Source organism: Schistocerca americana, chromosome 6 (assembly GCF_021461395.2).
Source record: "Schistocerca americana isolate TAMUIC-IGC-003095 chromosome 6, iqSchAmer2.1, whole genome shotgun sequence".
NCBI classification, from domain to species: Eukaryota; Metazoa; Arthropoda; class Insecta; order Orthoptera; family Acrididae; genus Schistocerca; species Schistocerca americana.
In genome coordinates this window covers 28,522,711-28,542,588 of record NC_060124.1, presented here as the reverse complement: position 1 = coordinate 28,542,588, position 19,878 = coordinate 28,522,711, and the positions used below count along the sequence as shown (strand labels likewise).

The 19,878-nt window shown below is 39.5% G+C and overlaps 1 protein-coding gene across 1 annotated transcript in view; it reads right to left on the bottom strand.

The window, feature by feature from the left end:
* The window catches only part of LOC124619703 (dynein axonemal heavy chain 2), a 1,014,172-nt gene that overhangs the window by 743,011 nt on the left and 251,283 nt on the right, over window positions 1-19,878 (bottom strand). The window lies entirely within an intron of this gene.

Here is a 19,878-nt window from a genome sequence, read left to right as displayed (position 1 = left end):
ATAAAAATACAAAACAAGTCTCCTGGGCTGTATCTAATTGGATGAGGCTTGGCACTGTAGTGCCTGGGTGTTCAAGGCCTGTAGTAAGTCAGCAGTTTTGCTTCTTCTCTTCTGGTGATAAATTGTTGCACATGGTTATCCTGAATATTGTATGGTTGAAATGAGAACAGTGTATCAATTGTTGTTTTGGCCCTGTGACTGTGGAGCAGAAAGAATAGTATGAAGTATGCAGTGTCTTGCTACACTGTGTTGTGTGCTAATGTCTCAATGAGCAGTATTGTATCCCAATATCTCTATTAAGCTTCAATATGTCTCAATGAGCAGTATTGTATCCGAATATCTCTATTAAGCATCAACATATATTGAAAACATATCTGTTAGTGTCTTAGTAAACCATTCAGTGAGACTATTCGTCTGTGGATGATAGGTAGTTGTCATCCTGAGGGTCATGTAGCAACATGAAATTCTCTCTAACACTAGTCTGGCTGAACAGCTTTTCGAGAGATCATCACACAGGGTGCTCCATTCTTCAAAAAGATGTCTTCTCATAAGAACTTCGCAATTTCTAGAGCTCATTAGATCACAATATTTAGTGACAACACAGTCAGTGAGATAGTCAGTGAAGACTGTTGTCCACTGATTTTCATCTGTCAACTTTGGGTAACTCCACAAAAAGTTAATTCCAATTCAGTGGAATGACACTGCTGCAGGTGGGATTGGTACCAGATGCCATGAAGATCACTGTGCTATGTGTTTCTTTCATTGGCTTTCCTTACAGTCAATCGCATACAGGGTGTATATGCGGAAAAGGAAAAAAAATTCCCGGATTTCTCGGTTAACTGACAGTATATATTCTCTCGGAACTGTATAACTTATCAATCCTTTGAATGGTTATGGTTTCCCGGCGCTTTAGGAAACGAAACTCAGGAAAAAAAACACGTTTTGGAAAGATGTTTGATGTGCAGCAACATGAACGCTGCATATTTTCATATTATGAAAGTATAAATTCAAATTCCACCAAACACCGCATGTTACTTTCCGAAGCATTGAAATTGCAATGAGACTGCGATCCGTATTTGTAAGCCAGTCATAGCTGATGTCACATGATCTTGCCAGCCGATGACAGCAGATATTCAGAGTTTCAGACACGTGGTGTAGTCAGCCAACAGCAACATCACTGTTCAGTAGCGTGAACACACGAACAGGAAAAGTTAATGGTTTAAATTAATACATATAATGTTGCTACAAGAGAAGCAAAGCTTTCACATATAATATTGGTCTCTTAAGGCCAATACGCTGCAAGAGAAGCTAAGCTTTGACACATAATGTTGGTCTTTTATGCGCGTATTACATTTTAAGATATATCACACAAATGTGCCAGTAAATTTTTTAATAATGACATAAATGTGTGAGCTTCTGGGCTCTAAATTCTTCTAAATGGTGTGTCATCAAAGATCTGATTTTTAAATGAGTTGCAGATTCTTAGTGAAGTAGGCCTCGACCTGATATTAAGCTTTTCAGTGTGGTTTCCGGGATGTAAATTTCCTTGAGTACCAGTACTTTTTTATTTCATGTTTCGTTCTTTGTTATGACATAATGCCATAAGTGCTAGAAGATGGAAACGTACACTTGAAATGCACCGAACAGTTCAAACTAGCCAATAGTGTGGACCACTTTATTTCATATATATCGACTGCCTCAGCGGAAAAGATCAATAAAAGAAAATTTCTTCAGCAAACCTTAAAAATAACTCCATTGTTCTGAATGCCAATTATTGCTTGACTGTTAGAAAGGTGGAAATAAAATAAGATGTGAAACTAATAATGTATTTTAGCTTTCCATAATTATGTGAATATATTTTAATTCACATTGTAGCTCCCGGCCAGATATCAATTTTGTTTTCATTTGACGTGAGTGCAGTAGACAAAGAGGAAACAGCAAAACCACTAAATGTAAACATGGGTCACATGGAGACTACCCACTTCCCTGTTATAACTCACAAACAGACTGCTCTGCGCATCAACCCCTATCTACGATATTTCCGAACCGGGGCAATAATAGATAGTGGTGTCCCTCGAGCATTTGAGGTAGGACATAAATTTTTTTTTTTAAATCGCATTTTCAAAAATATGTTCATTTAGTAGCGCACATCTTTTGAAGAGTCTGATAGATAAAACATATGTGTCTGAGGAATTGTAAGACATGTTATTTGATCTTAAGTGAGCCAGAGTGCAGTGCCACACCTCACACAGCATTCTTCTATCGCATGTCACTGTATTTCGGTCTGTGGAATTGAAACGTGTATATTTTGTAATGGATGCCATCAAACTATATTCAGGACAGTGGAAATCAAAATATCCTATAGTGCCTCTCCTGCTTCCAGTCGGCCGGTTTGACATATATGTCTGCTTGTGTCTGTATATGTGCGGATGGATATGTGTGTATACCTGTCCTTTTCTCCCCCTATGGTAAGTCTTTCCGCTCCCAGGATTGGAATGACTCCTTACCCTCTCCCTTAAAACCAACATCCTTTCGTCTTTCCCTCTCCTTCCCTCTTTCCTGATGAAGCAACCGTGGGTTGCGAAAGCTTGAATTTTGTGTGTGTGTGTTTGTGTTTGTTAGTGTCTCTATCAACATACCAACACCTTCGTTTGGTAAGTTACATCATCTTTGTTATTTTGTGTGCAATAAAAGGAAGTATAGGATACATAAAACCAGTAAAGACAAGAGATAAGCAAGACAGTACACATTTCTTCAATCCTTAGCTCCTAGATTTTTTTCTGTCTAATCTTGTTACAGCTTTACATGGCATGCTTTCCTTTCTGTGAAAGAATCTGTTCCCTCATCAAAGTTCGTCAAACGTTTTGCTACATGAAAAATCAATATGTCATTGTCTAATACTGAAAAAACTGTTAATACAAATAGGACCCAAGACTGGTGTGGTTTCTCGACCTGATTATGTGTATTTTGTCACTGTCTGCTAGATGAAACAAAATAGGCCTTTCTAAAACTGCAACAATTGTAACACTCGCCAAATAAACGAGACTGTTTTGGCACAAATGGTCATTTTTATAACACTGCAGAATATAATTCACAAAGTACCAACAGAAAAGGCCTATTAGGCCTACTACAAGCAAAAAGCTTTACGTTAGTAAATAGTTTTACACTTCATTCATACGCTCAAGTTTCTCAAGCATGAGATCGAAAAGTAGTAGAGCGAAATTTTTATATAAATTTGATATCGTCATATTCTTCCATAATTTAAGTGATGACCCCATTTCTTCTCCTTCCTCGTTCTAACAAACAGTCCTGTCACCACTAATTCTGTATCTATCTATTCCTGCCAATGTCAAAGCTTATTCGCCGGTTAACTTTACTAACTCTGCCAGTATCACCAGTTTAGTTAGCCCATGATTATTCTCCAGTTAGGCATTGTTACCTGTTCGTACAACGCGTTTTCCGCGCTACTTCCAGAATAGACCTTAAGGTGGCTGCTAGCCAGAGACTGTACAACTGGCCCTTACTAGTATAGTGATCTGGGCAAAAATTTTCTGTCAAATTTTCATTTTCTTGGATACATCAAGAAGATAATATGTAATCTTTCTTACCAGTTATTCCTGTTAGTCATTTATTCGCACTCTGGTAGTCTGAATCTATGGATATCACTGGTAATCATAATAACACTTATCATTTGCAAAGCCAGTCAACCACACAATCAGACAGTGGTTGGCTTTCTTTCGTTTAGATGTACTCTGCTCAGCTCGTATAGCCCCATTTGTCTGCAGAAAAGTTTATTTCTAGATGTGACGAGGATTCCACTGGCAGAGACATCACGTACACTAAGCATGCATTCACAAATCAACTTGTGATTCATTCAGAAATCAACTTAGAATATGTTCAATAGTGTTCAAAAACTGACAAGGACACGTTTCAAAGTCATACGAATAATCAACGTGCGCTGGTTGCTAGGCGCTTTGTGAAATAAAGTTTCTTTCCTCAAGAATATGAATTTGCCCCCCCCCCCCCCACTCCTATATCCAGGGCTGCTGCTGCATGCATGACTCTGGCAGCTTGGGCGCGCCAGTAAAATTGTTCTCGGGAGCTACTACTGAACCGCGCATGCGCACGATCCCAGGATCCCAGTTGTAACTGCTAAAACAAATCCCAGTTGTAACTGCGATCTATGTCGCATATATGTACAGTATTTAATAATCACTTTCTGAATATAGCAGGTGAACTAAATAGAAACCTAGTCCCAACAGGGAATCATATAGCGTTCTTAGAAAAAAGTGTTCCGAGACTGTTACCTGAAATGCTCCTCCATGATACTGACAAGAGGGAGATTGAGTTAATAATTAAATCACTAAAGACCAAGAACTCTCATGGATATGACGGGGTATCTAGCAGAATACTGAAGTATTGTTCTATGTATGGTAGCCCAGTTCTCAGCCATATCTGTAACTTTTCCTTTAGGAGTGGTCGGTTTCCTGACCGATTAAAGTACTCGGTAGTGAAGCCACTTTATAAAAAGGGAGACAGGGATAATGTTGACAATTTTAGACCTATTTCTATGCCATCGGTGTTTGCTAAAGTTATCGAGAAGGTTGTATATACAAGGTTACTGAAGCATTTAAATTCACATAATTTGCTGTCAAATGTTCAGTTTGGTTTTAGAAATGGTTTGACAACTGAAAATGCTATATTCTCTTTTCTCTGTGAGGTTTTGGACAGATTAAATAAAAGTTGCGAACGCTAGGTGTTTTCTTTGATTTAACGAAGGCTTTTGACTGTGTTGACCACAAAATATTACTGCAGAAGTTGGACCATTATGGAGTAAGGGGAGTAGCTTACAATTGGTTCGCCTCTTACTTTAAGAACAGAAAGCAGACGGTAATTCCCCGCAATATTGAGAGTGGTAGTGATGTTCAGTCCCAATGGGGCACTGTTAAGTGGGGCGTTCCCCAAGGGTCGGTGCTGGGGCCACTGCTGTTTCTTATTTATATAAATGATATGCCTTCTAGTATTACAGGTGATTCAAAAATTATTCTGTTTGCTGATGACACCAGCTTGATAGTGAAGGATCTTGTGTGTAATATTGAAACAGTAACAAATAATGTAGTTCATGAAATAAGTTCGTGGCTTGTGGAAAATAATTTGATGCTAAATCACAGTAAGACTCAGTTTTTACAGTTTCTAACTCACAATTCAACAAGAACCGATATTTTGATCAGACAGAATAGGCATATTATAAGCGAGACGGAACAGTTCAAGTTCCTAGGCGTTCGGATAGATGGTAAGCTGTTGTGGAAAGCCCATGTCCAGGATCTTGTTCAGAAATTAAATGCTGCTTTATTTACCATTAGAACAGTATCTGAAATAAGTGACACTTCAACACGAAAAGTAGTCTACTTCGCATATTTTCATACGCTTATGTCGTATGGTATTATTTTTTGGGGTAATTCTTCTGATTCAAAAAGGGTATTTTTGGCTCAAAAACGGGCTGTTTGAGCTATATGTGGTGTAAGTTCGAGAACCTCTTGTCGACCCCTATTCAAAAATCTGGGAATTCTGACATTGCCCTCACAGTATATATTTTCTTTAATGTCGTTTGTTGTTAGCAATATTAGCCTATTCCCAAGAGTTAGCAGCTTTCACTCAGTTAATACTAGGCAGAAATCAAATCTGCATGTAGAAGGCACTTCCTTGACTCTTGTGCAGAAAGGAGTCCATTTTCAATAAGCTACCACAAGAACTCAAAAATCTTAGCAGTAGCCCAAACTCTTTCAAGTCTAAACTGAAGAGTTTCCTCATGGCTCACTCCTTCTATTCTGTCGAGGAGCTCCTGGAAGAGCTAAAAAATTAAGCAAATTCCAGTGTTACATTGTTGATTTTCTTCATTTAAACTTACGACTTGTCACGTGAATATGTTTTTCAATATTTCATTTTATCTGTTTCTAATATCGTGTTATAATTTCATGTATTGCCTCGTTCCATGACCATGGAGACTTCTCCTTAATTTGGTCCCACGGAACAATAAATAAATAAATAAATAAAATAATGTTAACAGTTGTGACATCATGCTCATGGGAGGCAACTTGTTGTTACAAAGCATTGCATAGTCTTCCTAAAGCCTTTGACACATTTTGCTGTTGGCAGACACTTGTATGAGCACTGCATTTCCTTTGCAATTTAAGTTTTATTTTCATTTTTTGTCTTGATCATGTTTTATTGCTGCAGTATTATTCTGCAGTAGCAGGATACAGTAATATCCTCTATAGAGTATTGGTTCTTACCAGTCAAAATTACAAAAATTATACTGAGAACAAAAACAATGAAATATTCCCGGAATTCAAAAAAATTCCCGGGTTTTTTCTGGTTTTCTCCTGTATGAAAAAATTCCCGGGTTTTTCCCGCATCTCCCGGTTGTTCCGGGTCATAGACACCCTGAAATAGAGTCCAGCGGATTGGTAGAGACCTGCCCAGTAATACTTGCATCTGTTTCATGAATTCCAGGTGAGCACCCATTGGAGCATCATAAAAATACTTCAAGATCGCTGGCAGCAGATGAGTTGAGGTGACAAGCTACCATTTTTGCCCCATCGGATCATAGTCCCTCCTATACAATGTTCCATTTATTAACTGGAATCCTCCTTTGTTTGATTCCTCACTCTTCAAGGCTTCTATGATATACAACAATGCTGGATCTTACCTCTGTTCAGCAATAATATCATTTAATGTAGAATGACTGAGATTTCATACATGTAGCTGCGTTCCACCACAGGATTCTTTGACACACAATAATTGTCCTAGTGTTTGCATCCATCTGGCATACCACATTGACATTGTATTCCTTAAAGCTCAGTGTCCACCTCACCAGATGAACTGACTTCAAGCTATTCAACCGGTGCACAGAATGGTGAACCAACACAGTGATGAATGATTTACCAAAAAAATATGGACAGAATCTGTTGATGGCCCAAATAACTGCACGGCACTCTCTCAGTTGTGCAGTAGTTCTTCTCGGACTTGGAGATAATCTTGAGGCATACTCTATTATGTTCTCAGCACCTACCTGAATTTAAACTAGAGCTGTGAAACTTAAACTCCATCCAAACAGGCCTTGAAGGCCCAGCAGTACCAACCGAGCACCAGGTAATCCTCAGCCCATAGGTGACACTGGATGTGGATATGGAGGGGCACGTGATCAGCACACTGCTCTCTGGCCACTGTCAGTTTTCTTGACCAGAGCCACTACTTCTCAATCAAGTAGCTCTTCAATTGGTCTCACAAGGTCAAAGTTCACCCTGCTCACCAACAGTGCTCGATAGACCCAGATGGTCACCCATCCAACTGCAAGCCAGACCAAACAGCATTAAACTTCAATAATTAATAAATGTCGTGTGACTAGGGCCTCCCGTCGGGTAGACTGTTCGCCGGGTGCAAGTCTTTCGATTTGATACCACTTCAGCGACCTGCGCGCCGATGGGGATGAAACGATGATGATTAGGACAACACAACACCCAGTCCCTGAGCAGAGAAAATCTCCGACCCAGCCGCGAATTGAACCCAGGCCCTTAGGATTGACATCCTGTCATGCTGACCACTCAGCTACTGGGTGCGGACATTAAACTTCAATGATCTAACGGGAATCAGTGTGATCACTGTGGCTAGGCAACTGGCTACTAGAACTGCCCCATCTCAAATCCACTAGCTTGAGTGAAGTTACGTCTTGGCATTCTCATGATACGATGCTAGAACTCAAGAATATGTTAGTGCCTGATTCCTCATTTCAAGAAAATTTGGCATCTCCCTGCAGTAGTTCTTGCAAGCCATGTGCCTTGGTATAGAAGTGCTTTACGAAATCACCAGCAGCACACGTGCATTCTGTGAAAACTTCTCATATCACAAATGGGCTGCACAGTTGGAAAATTGGTGCTCTTATTTTCTCTGGATCAGGATATACAGTTCTTAGCAATGATGTACGACTTGTATTCCGTTTCCTGTCCATGTAGGCAACAGCTTACATGTTGCCTAATTGTAGCCGTAGTGCTGTAGATGTTTTGAAGTACTGGCATCTGAACAAGATACAGAGACAGTGTTGTCAATGAAATAAAACACTTAAAACTGAAAGCACATTCATTACTAACACCAATTTACAGCCACAGCAGAAATGATCTCTTGGATGGAGAGAACAGTTATTTATACAAACATCAAATATTCTGGAATGCTGGTATTTATACAAACATAAAACATTCCAGAATATACAAACATTACAAACATAGTATAATTCAGGAACTTGCAGATGTGATAAATACTAAATAACAAATAATTGCTGGTGCTCAGGTTTTAACTGGTGATCTGTAGCACTGCAGGCAACCAACAACGCTAAGTAATATGCCACATTGCATGCACCACAAGTAAGGGCAATATCTTGAACAAATTGGCATGATTAATATTAGCAAGCAGAGCATGTTTGCCTGTTTTTTTTTATGAAATATTAATCTGAGTTTTTGAGATTCATTCCCTGAAACAATATGAGAATCATTTCCTGAATGAAACAGTGAGTGACAGAGTTGTAGAAGGAATAAAAACAGTGAAATTTAATCTCATTATAATGAAGTTGTAGCTGCAAATGAGTATGTGAAGATTGGTACCTAAATTTTCTCTGTTGGTAGCCTTGCCTTTTTCCTGTCTGTTCCCAAGCTTCCACTACTGTGAAATGTACAGTGTGTCACATTTAGTCACAATTTTGTATTTCATAAAATACACCCAACAGATAAGGCCATATGTCAGCCAGCGAAAAAAATTCAAATAAGAAGCAGTGTGCAGACAGACAAAGAATATGTTTACAATCCTTCAGCAGGACATATGAAGTCATTTGAAAGGAATGTCACATATGAAGTCATTTGAAAGGAATGTCACGCAAATGCAAAAGTAATGTCAAATGCATGCAGAAGCAAGATACATAGCTACTGTCATGCTTATTGAACTTAATGTGAAAGAATGTGCATTACTGTGTCACAATTTCAATTGAAACACAGGAATGATTAAATATGATATGGAAAGTTCTTGCACAATGTAATTAATTCAGGAGTGAAGATAACAACTCACCAAATCATAGAAGTACGCACACACACACACACACACACACACACACACACACACACACACACACACAACACAACACAACACACAGACCATGGGAATAAACAATGTGTTACAAGGATGACACCCATACAATGTAATTCAAAAAAGCTCCTGAGGTGGCAGCAGAATCCAGGTGGCATGGGTTGTGAAGCAGCCATTGCAATCGAGCATGCTGTACTCACCAGCATGATTTTCCACTGAGTGGGCAGCTCTGCTCTTGGTCACAGTTTGATGGTGGCCATTCATTCATGTGAACAGTTGGTTGGTTCAGCAGAACTGTTATACGACATGGTTGCTTTCACAGATGGCCCTCTCTCTGATGGGACAGAATAAGACCGTGACAGCACTGGAGTAGGATGTGCTGGATGGGTAAACTGTGCAGGTATTGCACCTGGGTCTTCCACAGGGATATGAACAATATGGCAAAAGTCTGAGAGTGTGAATGGCATGAGTATGGTCCAGGATACTGTGTAGGTTTGGTGGGCAGTGGAGGGGTGGGAAGATTTTGAGTAGGATAACCTTCATTTCTGGGCATGACCATAGATAGTTGAAGCCCTTGAGAAGGACACAGCTTAGTTGTTCCAGACTGGGATGATGATGTGTGACAGGGGAGGAGGAAGGAATGTTCCTATGCAGCTGGATATTGTGGATGGTGAGAGGATTGGGAATGCGTGAGGATATGGTGCAAAAAATTTACTTGTGTTCTCAGTTTGGTGGTAGTGCATGTTAGTGGCAGACTTTGTGAGACCTACAACATACTGAGCAAGAAAATTCTCATCACTACAGATGCACTGTCCACACAAGGTCAGCCTATATGAGAGTGATCGTTTGTGTTTGTGACAGTGTGTGCATGCACACACATGCGTGTATGTATGTGTACTTGGAATGTACTCACCACAGAGCGGAGATGCTCTGTGTCGTCGTAACTGCCGTCTGTGTCACGTCTGCTGTGCAGCGAGCTATGTTAATTTAAGTATTAACTGTATCTTTCTTACTTCTCACTTCTTCTTCCTTGTGTTTTTGCTTTTAGGAAGCTATAATTGTCGAGTGCTAGTAATAGTGTTCCATAGATTTCGTGTTTGGTTTGAATACAGTCAGAGAGAGTCCCTTTAGTCAGCCATAGTGCCAGTAGTGCTAGGGTTTGTTTTGAATACAATCCAGAGACAGGTAGTGCTATTTTCATTGTTTTCTACAAGAAGTGTCTAGTAACCACAATTTAGTCAACTATCAGCCACCTTTAGTGAATTAGCAGTCTAGTTAAAAGTTGATTAACTCTCTACAGTATATTGATTTCTTAGGATGGATAGGATGTGTAACTGCTGTGTACTGATGCAGGAGAAGGCGGCCACTGTTCGCGAACAGCTGAACGTAATGATGGCTGCGGTCAGCCATCATCAGGCTGCTGCCTCCGAGTGTAGTGGCAGTGGGGAGTCTGGTGTGCCACATGGTACAGTCCAGGTGTTACAGGATTCACCCACTATCCCTGCTGTCGAGACATCTTCGCAGGTACCGGGCATGGTTGGGCCACCCTCTCCCCAAGGGGAGTGGCAGGTTCAGTGGCGTTCACGGCGCATGAGGCGGAGGGTCAATGTGGAGGCTGGCCGTGTGGCATCGCCCGCTCTGCCTGTGAGTGGACACGTGGCCGCTCCATCAGCAAGGTCCGAGCAGGCACACAGGGGGAGGGGTTTATTACTGATGTGGAGCTCCAATGTTAGTCGGGTGATGGAGCCCCTTAGGGAAACAGCGGAAAGGTCAGGGAAGAAGGTCAGTGTTCACTCTGTCTGCTTGCTGGGAGGGGTCTCATCCGCGATGTGGAGGAGGCCCTGCCGGCGGCAATAGAGAGCACTGGGTGCACACGACAGCAAATTGTTGCTCATGTCGGCACCAATGACTCCTGCCGTCTGGGTTCGGAGGTCATCCGCAGTTCATACAGGTGGTTGGCAGAGTTGGTGAAGGCGGAAAGCCTCGCTCACGGGGTGGAATCTGAGCTAACTATTTGTAGTATCGTTCCCAGAACCGATCGCAGTCCTCTGGTTTGGAGCTGAGTGGAAGGCTTAATCCATAGGCTCAGACGATTCTGCGGAGATCGGGGGTGCAAATTTCTCGACCTCCGCTATCAGGTGGAGAAATGTAGGGTCCCCCTGAAAAGGTCAGGCGTGCACTACATGCAGGAAGCGGCTACAAGGGTAGCGGAGTACGTGTGGAGTGCACATGTGGCTATTTTAGGTTAGAGAATTCCCTCCCTAGGCCCGACAAGATGCCTCCTGAGACGCGGCGAGGTAGGAGTAGGCAAAATGCAACAGGGAATAACAATATCAATGTGCTAATAGTAAACTGCAGGAGTGTCTATAGAAAGGTCCCAGAACTGCTCTCATTAATAAACAGCCACAATGCCCACATAGTACTAGGGACAGAAAGTTGGCTGAAACCAGATGCAAACATTAATGAAATTCTAAACTCAGACTGGAATGTATACCGCAGAGACAGGCTGGACAGTGAAGGGGGAGGCGTGTTTATAGCGATAAGAAGTGCAATAGTATCAAAGGAAATTGACGGAGATCTCAAATGTGAAATAATTTGGGTGAAGGTCACGGTTAAAGCAGACTCAGACATGGTAATTGGATGTCTCTATAGGCCCCCTGGCTCAGCAGCTGTTGTGGCTGAGCACCTGAAGGATAATTTGGAAAATATTTCGAGTAGATTTCCCCACCATGTTATAGTTCTGGGTGGAGATTTTAATTTGCCGGATATAGACTGGGAGACTCAAACGTTCATAATGGGTGGCAGGGACAAAGAATCCAGTGAATTTTTTTTAAAGTGCTTTATCTGAAAACTACCTTGAGCAGTTAAGCAGAGAACTGACTCGTGGCGATAACATATTAGACCTTCTGGTGACTAACAGACCCGAACTATTTGAAACAGTTAACGCAGAACAAGGAATCAGCAATCATAAAGCGGTTACTGCATCGATGATTTCAGCTGTAAATAGAAATATTAAAAAAGGTTGTTGTTGTGGTCTTCAGTCCTGAGACTGGTTTGATGCAGCTCTCCATGCTAATCTATCCTGTGCAAGCTTCTTCATCTCCCAGTACCTACTGCAACCTACATCCTTCTGAATCTGCTTAGTGTATTCATCTCTTGGTCTCCCTCTACGATTTTTACCCTCCACGCTGCCCTCCAATACTAAATTGGTGATCCCTTGATGCCTCAGGGCACGTCCCACCAACCAATCCCTTCTTCTAGTCAAGTTGTGCCACAAACTTCTCTTCTCCCCAATCCTATTCAATACCTCCTCATTAGTTACGTGATCTACCCACCTAATCTTCAACATTCTTCTGTAGCACATTAAGAAAGGTAGGAAGATTTTTCTGTTTAGCAAAAGTGACAAAAAGTAGATTTCAGAGTACCTGAAGGCTCAACACAAAAGTTTTGTCTCAAGTACAGATAGTGTTGAGGATCAATGGACAAAGTTCAAAACCATCATACAATATGCGTTAGAAGAGTATGTGTCAAGCAAGATCATAAGAGATGGAAAAGAGCCACCGTGGTACAACAATTGAGTTAGAAAACTGCTGCGGAAGCAAAGGGAACTTCACAGCAAACATAAACATAGCCAAATCCTTGTGGACAAACAAAAATTACACGAAACAAAATGTAGTGTGAGGAGGGCTATGTGAGAGGCGTTCAATGAATTCGAAAGTAAAGTTCTATGTACTGACTTGGCAGAAAATCCTAAGAAATTTTGGTCTTATGTGAAAGCGGTAGGTGGATCAAAACAAAATGTCCAGACACTCTGTGACCAAAATGGTACTGAAACAGAGGATGACAGACTAAAGGCCAAAATACTAAATGTCTTTTTCCAAAGCTGTTTAACAGAGGAAGACTGCACTGTAGTTCCTTCTCTAGATTATCGCACAGAGGACAAAATGGTAGATATCGAAATAAACAGAAGGATAGAGAAACAATTAAAATCGCTCAAAAGAGGAAAGGCCACTGGACCTGATGAGATACCAGTTCGATTTTACACAGAGTATGCGAAGGAACTTCTTGCAGCGGTATACCGTAGGTCTCTAGAAGAGCATAGCGTTCCAAAGGATTGGAAAAGGGCACAGATCAACCCCATTTTCAAGAAGGGACGTCGAACAGATGTGCCGAAGTATAGACCTATATCTCTAACGTCGATAAGTTGTAGAATTTTGGAACACGTATTATGTTCGAGTATAATGACTTTTCTGGAGACTAGAAATCTACTCTGTAGGAATCAGCGTGGGTTTCGAAAAAGACAATCGTGTGAAACCCAGCTCGCACTATTCATCCACAAGACTCAAAGGGCCATAGGCACGGGTTCCCAGGTAGATGCCGTGTTTCTTGACTTCCGCAAGACGTTCAATACAGTTCCCCACAGTCGTTTAATGAACAAAGTAAGAGCATATGGACTATCAGACCAATTGTGTGATTGGATTGAAGAGTTCCTAGGTTACAGAACGCAGCATGTCATTCTCAATGGAGAGAAGTCTTCTGAAGTAAAAGCGATTTCAGGGTGCCGCTGGGGAGTGTCATAGGACCGTTGCTATTCATAATATACATAAATGATCTTGTGGATGACACCGGAAGTTCACTGAGGCTTTTTGCGGATTATGCTGTGGTATAACGAGAGGTTGTAACAATGGAAAATTGTACTGAAATGCAGGAGGATCTGCAGCGAATTGATGCATGGTGCAGGGAATGGCAATTGAATCTCAATGCAGACAAGTGTAATGTGCTGCAAATACATAGAAAGAAAGATCCCTTATCATTTAGCTACAATATAGCAGGTCAGCAACTGGAAGCAGTTAATTCCATAAATTATCTGGGAGTACGCATTAGGAGTGATTTAAAGTGGAATGATCATATAAAGTTGATTGTCAGTAAAGCAGATGCCAGACTGAGATTCATAGGAAGAATCCTAAGGAAATGCGATCCGAAAACAAAGGAAGTAGGTTACAGTACGCTTGTTCACCCACTGGTTGAATACTGCTCACCAGTGTGGGATCTGTACCAGATAGGGTTAACAGAAGAGATAGAGAAGATCCAACAGAGAGCAGCGAGCTTCGTTACAGGATCATTTAGTAATTGCGAAAGCGTTACGGAGATGATAGATAAACTCCAGTGAAAGGCTCTGCAGGAGAGATGCTCAGTAGCTCGGTACGGGCTTTTGTTGAAGTTTCGAGAACATACCTTCACCGAGGAGTCAAGCAGTATATTGCTCCCTCCTAAGTATATCTCACGAAGAGACCACGAGGATAAAATCAGAGAGATTAGAGCCCACACAGAGGCATACCGACAATCCTTCTTTCCACGAACAAAACAAGACTGGAATAGAAGGGAGAACCGATAGAGGTACTCAAGGCACCCTCCGCCACACACCGTCAGGTGACTTGCAGAGTATGGATGTAGATGTAGGTGTAGATGCTGAGTCACAGATAGGCACAACATTTTTTGTATGTGTTCTTGACTTGAAAGGGGTATTTGTCTTAAAGCAAGCAAAGTCTTCATTCTATCTTGTGTGCTTGTCAACTAGTGAATACTTCTACTATTAGAAGAAAAACTAGTATCATTGGGATGATAAATATTTGCAGTTATAGCCTTTGAAACCAAGGGAACAAAAATGTTGTGTGAAGGTGCAAACATTATTTTAATGGATTTCATTCTCTTCAGTAATTAACTAACCATTTAAAAATATAAACTGGTTCTGAAAGAACAAAGGATTATTTAAGAATAATTAGTAATTTTCACTTGCTGCATTTTCTAGAAAGATTAATATAATATGACAAAATGTAATCTATTGTTGTAAAACTGACTGGTATGTACTATGATCCAGAGGATATTAGTCACTGTAAGATAAAGAAGCCATTCCTTACAATAAAATTTTCTACAATTCATGGGCTGAAAACCACAACAGTATGACAGAATTTTTTTGAAAATGAGTTAAGTGCTTTTTAGGAATGAAATATAACCATTCTCTCCAAATACATAGGGATACACGTGAACATTGACAAATGCTGTGATCTAGCAGGAGCTTTTTTAAGTACTCTCATTGTCTCTGTTATCTGTGTTGATATCCATTGCGGAATAAATGAAAAGAAGGCAAAAGTTAATTGTGAATGTTTTTTTGTGTTCTGATTTGTGACGAAGATCAAGACAAAATACAGACAACAAGTATTCATTAATGACGCAGAATAATTTAGGAACTCATTGTGTAGATATACATACAGAAGATGGAACAAAAGACAATGATTACAGTGTTGAAAAAAGACATTTATACAGTAATTTTACAGTGCACAGACACTTCATTCTGTGTTATAGTACAGTATTTTACTTTGTAAAAAACTGGCATTCCACAAAGGAGTCTGTTTTTATGAAGCAGTCACTTACACTGCTCTACCAAGAATACTGGAATAATGTCTGAAGTTGCAAAAATGTCTGAAGTTTGAGAATTTTATGACAGGTGAATTTTCATTTTGTCATTTGGCAACAGAACACGGGCACTGCATTTATGTTGTTTTCATGTGTCAAGAAAGTCATCTAAACATTTTTGATCACTTTTGCTCTTATTTGTTTATGGCTCATTATTCAGTAATGGACAAAAGAAAGTGTGTGTTTAATGTTTACCTGCAACAGGAATACAATTTTTTGAAATTGTGAATGACAGTAACAATCAACATATTTAGTGCACACATGTACTGGGGAATTTTCTGTTATACATGAAGGAAAGAGTCATATTAAACACCATGTGAAACAGCTAAACATACGACTGTTAATGCTACTGCTTCACCAAACATAAGAATTTTTTTAAACCCCATAGATAGGAGTAAAGGTGATCAAGAATATGCTGCTAAAGAGGCTACATTTTCAACCACACTGCTGTACACGAACACCATTCCTGAAAAAAGTAATGTCAGTAAACTACTTTAACTAATTTCAAAAATATGTTTTGGGTTGGACCCAATAAAAATGGTAATATGTCCTATGTTTGACCCAAAAAAATACAGCAGGCCTAGTGTTAGTTACACGTACCCGTTTGAAATTCACTGAAAAATTCCTGCTGAGGCATTTCAGTGCATAGTGTTGTGTAACACACCTATCCCAGTATTCACTATAAAAATAATTTTACAACAAAGTTGTGTATGATTGTAAATTAATTTGGATGGCAATGTTTTTACATCTTTCCATGTACATCTTCCTAGAATGAAAATATTTATTGACAACAATTGCTTCTCGTAATAACCTCCAACCAAAGAGTCTGATTATGAAACCCAAGATATTGCAGTTTCAAACTGTCCTGCACAAATTAAGGAAGTCTCCTACAAAACACAGGAAAGAAATTTTGACATAAATGAAAGAAAAATACAGAATCACAGAAAACAAATAAATGGAAAACACAAAGAAATTCGGGGCAGGAAAAACTGTTCCGGAAAAAACCATCACCCATTTTCATAAATCCTTTCACTATCAATATATGACATTTTCTGAAGGCTGATGGAAGTTTATTCATGAAGTAATCACAGTGATCACACCCCTTGATGTAAAGTGGGTGCGTAAGGATTTTCCTCTTAAAACATTTACCATTAGTAACTGTTGGTTTACCACCGATTTATAAAACACAACGAAAATGGAAAACCTTTCTTCAGGCAACAATATTTTAGAAGAAGTGCAGAATTTGTTGTGGAAACATACCGACAGATTCCCTAATTACAAAAGTCACCACTCATGTCACAGTAACCTATGCAGGCACTGAATGTACATGAACTGAATTTCAAAATTTCATCATAAACATTAAAGTCGTAAAATTTTCTGTACATTTGTCATGTGTAAATGGACATGTGTGAAAGCAAGTAGTTTTGTTATAGTTCTAACAATTTATTACATATGATCAAAGTAATCCCAAAAAAAGGTTTTTTTATCTAGATGATATGCTGTGTATGTATGTTGAAATATTTGGTTTGCATTTTATTATTTGTGTGAGGTACTCCTTGGGCAGAGTTCAACAACAGACATCCCTATGTCACAGGATGTACACCACGGAGCTATCTATGCCACATGCAGTACTGGAAAAACTTCAAAATACCACATTCCATGGATGCACAAGTTAATAATTAAAAAATGTATACCAATCAATTTTTAAATAATGTAGGGAGCTTGAGACCAGCAACTCCTGATACCTGATTATTGTACTTACATTAAAAAAAACTTTATCATCATTTAGAAACTGAAGAAGTATTTTAATCACTGTATGATAAAAGAATAAGAGCTGCTGAAATAACTGTTGATATTCATTCTGATAACAAAAAAGTTAAGTCAAAAAGCTGCAGTAATACAGAAGAGATATAGTTTAAAAGCAAAAATACACATCATTAAAATTCTGATTCAACAATAAGCCAGACCTGATACACAAACCCAAGCAGCAAATATTTATCTCCTGAATTATCTGTATATCAAAATGTAACAGTTTTATATAAGAGAACGCAAATAAGACAATGTTTTTCCAGTAACGGTATGCATTTACTGGCCTTTATTTAATTGGGAGTAAAATGAGTGATTTTATAAACTACAAAATGACACTTGTAATACATGTAATAGACTTGATGACTGAACTAAATCTGGCACAGAAACCTCAACAAAAACTTAACTTTTGCTAGAGAAGAAATTGTGCTTAAAGCACGTGAAGCAAACAAGAGCAGCTAAGAACACGTGTGTATCACTCACTCACAGGAAAGAATTTACTGCATGTGATCACATTTTAGAATTTACAATTTATTCACCTTCAAGTGCTTTACATGTTATTCGTGTAATTATTTGCATATGAAGTTCATGATATTTACACCAGCAACACATTGTTATATATAATGTGAAAACTATATATGTTGTTGTTCTGGTCTTCAGTACAGAGACTGGTTTGATGCAGCTCTCCATGCTACTCTATCCTGTGCAAGCTTCTTCATCTCCCAATACCTACTGCAACCTACTTCCATCTGAATCTGTTTGGTGTATTCATCTCTTGGTCTCCCTCTACGATTTTTACCCTCCACACTGCCCTCCAATACTAAATTGGTGATCCCTTGATGCCTCAGAATACGCCCTACCAACTGATCCCTTCTTCTAGTCAAGTTGAGCCACAAATTTCTCTTCTCCCCAATTCTATTCAATACCTCCTCATTAGTTATGTGATCTACCCATCTAATCTTCAGCATTCTTCTGTACCACCACATTTCAAAAGCTTTCTCTTCTTGTCTTATCTATTTATCGTCCACGTTTCACTTCCATACATGGCTACACTCCATACAAATACTTTCACAAACGATTTCCTGACACATAAATCTATTCTCAATATTAACAAATTTCTCTTCTTCAGAAACACTTTCTTTGCCACTCCCAGTCTACATTTTATATCCTCTCTACTTCGACCATCATTAGTTATTCTGCTCCCCAAATAGCAAAACTCAGTTACTACTTTAAGAGTCTCATTTTTCTAATCTAATTCCCTGAGCATAACCTGATTTAATTTGACTACATTCCATCATCCTCGTTTGCTTTTGCTGATGTTCATTTTATATTCTCCTTTCAAGACACTGTCCATTCCGTTCAGCTGCTCTTCCAGGTCCTTTGCTGTCTCTGACAGAATTATAATGTCATTGGCGAACCTCAATGAATCTTTCTTTTGTTTCCCTTACTGTTTGCTCAATATACAGATTGAATAACATCGGGGATAGGCTATAACCCTGTCTCACTCCCTTCCCAACCACTGCTTCCCTTTCATGTCCCTCGACTCTTATAACCGCCATCTGGTTTCTGTACAAATTATAAAGAGCCTTTATAGAGGAACCTTTTAACCAGTGAATACAATTTAATATGACAGTAGTCAGAACCTTATGTCACTTAACTCTGATTCCTCATAATCTTGAATGGAGTATGTGATTTAATGAGCATTGCACTCTCATTTAAATATATGGCTGAAAGAGTCAGCCTACAGGAATGGTGAAATGAACCCTGTCGTCAAGGACCGTGTGCCACAAAGGTCACAGATTCACCACGAGATGGGAGACTCACAAATGTCTATTGTCTATTGTCTTGTAAATGTGGGTGCTACTTCATAACATATCTGGCACGCCAACATGTTATGAAGTGGAGGTGTGTGAGTTAACGAGCACTGCCCTCTCATTTAAATACATGGCCGAAAGAGTGAGCCTACAGGAATTGTGAAACGAACCCTGTCATCGAGGACTGTGTGCCACAAAGGGCACAGATTCACCATGAGATGGGGAACTCGGAGATGTCTATTGTCTATTAATCCCTAAGTGCTGTAGTGTACGAGTGAGACAGACAAGAACCTACTTCAGTGAGAAACCCCGTAGAAGCCATTTGTGGCTGAGGAGACATAGCAGTGTTAAATATGGTGGACCTAAGATCAGCCATAAAGGGAAACATTCATGGAAACTATTTAATTCTGTAGTAATTCAGGGAATTGAGCCACAGTTATTTTAATCTACCATCCTCCATAAATTTTCATGGTGATCCCAATAAAACTTGAATACTGATCATATCTATAATAGTTTAGGATTTACTGTTAAAGTGAAATTAACAAGTTTCGTAAAAAAGACCTATATGCTAAAATCTGAACGCTTTGGTCAATCTTAATGATCAACATTTTATATAGAAGCACATCATTAAAATGGCAAACGTTGTAAATATCAA